At 36.9% G+C, this 3,036-nt stretch overlaps 1 non-coding gene across 1 annotated transcript; it reads left to right on the forward strand.

Moving 5' to 3' along the window:
* The first annotated feature begins 1,564 nt into the window (after positions 1 to 1,564).
* Positions 1,565 to 1,671, forward strand: LOC128287335 (small nucleolar RNA R71). The gene has a single exon (XR_008278035.1). It is a non-coding gene; the product is annotated as a small nucleolar RNA R71 (small nucleolar RNA).
* Positions 1,672 to 3,036: the final 1,365 nt, after the last annotated feature.

Raw genomic sequence — 3,036 nt, forward strand, 5'->3', positions numbered from 1 at the left:
GTAGGTTGCACCATATTTCAGTTTTAGTAGAATGGTTTAGACAATCACCTTCAATTTTCGATGTGTTGCCGAAATTGCGAGCTTGAAGGGTGATTGTTTCGTCTCCCACATGAAGTGTGAGCTCACCTGTGCCAACATCAATAATCGTTCTAGCAGTTGCTAAAAAGGGCCTGCCTAAAATCAAAGGAGTGTTGCTATCCTCTTCTATGTCTAGAACAATGAAGTCAACGGGAAATATAAATTTATCAATTTTAACTAGCACATCTTCAATAATACCCCTAGGAAATCTGATAGTTTTATCTACAAATTGAATGCTCATCCTAGTCTATTTGGGTTTCCCAAGATCTAGTTGTTTAAACATTTTGTAAGGCATGACGTTAATACTAGCCCCTAAATCAACTAATGCATTATTAACATCTAAACTACCAATTAAGCAAGGAATTGTAAAACTCCCTGGATCTTTCAATTTGTTGGGTAGTTTATTCTATAGAATAGCTGAGTAAACTACGTTTAGCTTCACATGTGAAGCCTCGTCCAACTTCGGATTATTTGCTAAAAGCTCCTTTAAAAATTTCATTGCGTTTGGCATCTGCGATATAGCTTCAATAAACGGTAAGTTAATATGTAATTTTTTTAAGAGTTTAAGGAATTTACCAAATTGTTCATCTGAGCGGTCTTTCCTTGTCACATTAGGGTATAGCACATGAGGTTTGTACTCTGTACTTACCGATTTTTGTTCATTATGGTCTACCTCACCTTTACCTTTGCTTATCTCAGTTTCTTGCCTTAGTTCTGGTTTAGGTGTGACTAACCCTTCCTCATCTTGACTAGTAATCACGTTGAGTTGCTCCCTTTGGTTAGATTCTGTGTTGCTTGGCAAGGTACCTTATGGTCGTTCAGAAATTAACTTGGCAAGCTGTCCAATCTGAGTTTCGAGCCCTTAGATCAATGCTTGTTGATTCTTAAGTGCTATCTCAGTATTCTAAAACTGAGTTTCTGACACCGATATAAACTTTGAGAGCATCTCTTCAAGGTTCAGCTTCTTTTCCTGTTGGTAGGGTGGTTGTTGGTAGCTTGGAGGTGGTCTCTGATTTCCTTGGCCTCCCCATGAAAAATTTGGGTGGTTCCTCCAACTTACATTGTAAGTATTGCTATAAGGGTTATTTTGAGATCGAGGATTATTACCCATGTAATTAAATGCTCGTTCTTCATGTTGTGGCCATAAGGTGGGTATTCTGAATTGCTCGATCCACCTCTACTTGATTCGCACTGCATTACTGGGTGAAGCTGTGAAGAACTAAGAAAACTGTCAATTTTCTTATTCAAGAGTTCTACTTGATTAGAGAGTATGGTGACCGAATCGACTTTATAAACAGTGGCTATTTTCGTTGGCTTTGTCCTTATGACTTGCCACTGATAGTTATTCAGTGACATCTCCTCAATAAATTCGTAAGCCGCCTTAAGTGTCTTATTATTGATAGTTCCACCAGTGGTTGCATCAATCATTTGTCGAGTCGAAGGGTTCAGGCCATTGTGAAACGTTTGGACCTGTAGCCAGAGTGGTAACCCATGGTGAGGGCATCGTCGCAAAAGGTCCTTGTATCTCTCCCATGCATCGTAGAGGGTTTCTAAATCCATCTACATAAAAGAAGAGATATCATTACGTAATTTAGCCATTTTAGCCGGCGGAAAATATTTTAATAAAAACTTTTCGGTCATTTGTTCCCAAGTAGTGATTGACCCTCATGGTAACAAGTTTAACCATTGTTTAGCCTTATTCCTTAACGAAAAGGGAAACAACCGAAGACGTATGGCATAATCAGAAATGCCATTGATTTTAAATGTATCGCAGAATTCTAAGAACTTTGCCAAATGAGCATTTGGATCCTCATCCTGCAAACCATCAAACTGAACAAACTGTTGTATCATTTGAATTATGTTAGGTTTTAGTTCAAAAGTATTTGCAGCTACAACAGGTCTAACTATGATCGATTCAGTTCCTGTTAAAGAAGGTTTAGCATTATCATACATAGTGCGTGGAGCAGGATTCTGATTTACTAGATTAACAGCAATTGCAGGCGGTATCAAGTTTCCCTGATTTTCAGCCATCTCTTTGGTTGTGGTTTAAATATCGTTCTCTTGCTCGTTTTCTGTGTATCTTAAGCTTCACCTTATTTCTCGTCGATTTCTGCAAATTATGTGGTCGATCTCACTGTCAAAAAGTAATGGTCCTGATGGGTTTCTTCTAGTTATAAACTATAAGAACCTGCCAGAAAAAGGGAAGAAAGAAGAATTAGTAATAAAAGTTAGAATAAAATTTAAATTGCAGTAAAATTAAATGGCTAAAGTAATAAAAATCAAGTGTTCCTAATATCTTAGTTCCCCGAAAATGGCGCCAAAAACTTGATACGTGATATCCGTGGCAGGTTTTAAATATTTATAATGAATCGTTCTTGAAACTAACTATTATCACGATGAAGGCAAGTGTACCTATCGAACAGTAGTATAGCTAGCAAGACTGGATTATCGAACCCAAAGGAACTAAAAGTACTAGTAGTAACTTTCTTTTTATTATCTAGCCTAAAAAATAAAAGGGGTTTTGTTTATCTAACTAATTAAAAACTAAGAAATCACAGAAAATAGAATTGGGGAATTACTTTTGGGAAAACGATTGAATTAAGACAATACCTAAGGAAAAATCCACCTAGACTTCACTTGTTATTTGACTCTGAATCGGACGATTTATTCATTTGACTTAATCCGTAGAAATCCCAAAGTTATATTATCATCCCTCTCGAGATTAACAACGTCTAACCCTAGGTTGAATAATTGAAATATCTTTCTAATTAACTCCCTAGGGTTACATTAACTCGATCTATGGATCCCCTTATTAGGTTTCACCCTAATTCGGCAAAATCTTGTCACCCTATCTTTAGGCGCATAATCAACTCCGCTTAATTATGACAAATGTACTCTTAGACAGGGTCTATTCCTCCTCTGAATAAGAGCTTAACTTGAATTAATATCCTGGAATAT

Source organism: Gossypium arboreum, chromosome 13 (assembly GCF_025698485.1).
Source record: "Gossypium arboreum isolate Shixiya-1 chromosome 13, ASM2569848v2, whole genome shotgun sequence".
Lineage (NCBI taxonomy): Eukaryota > Viridiplantae > Streptophyta > Magnoliopsida > Malvales > Malvaceae > Gossypium > Gossypium arboreum.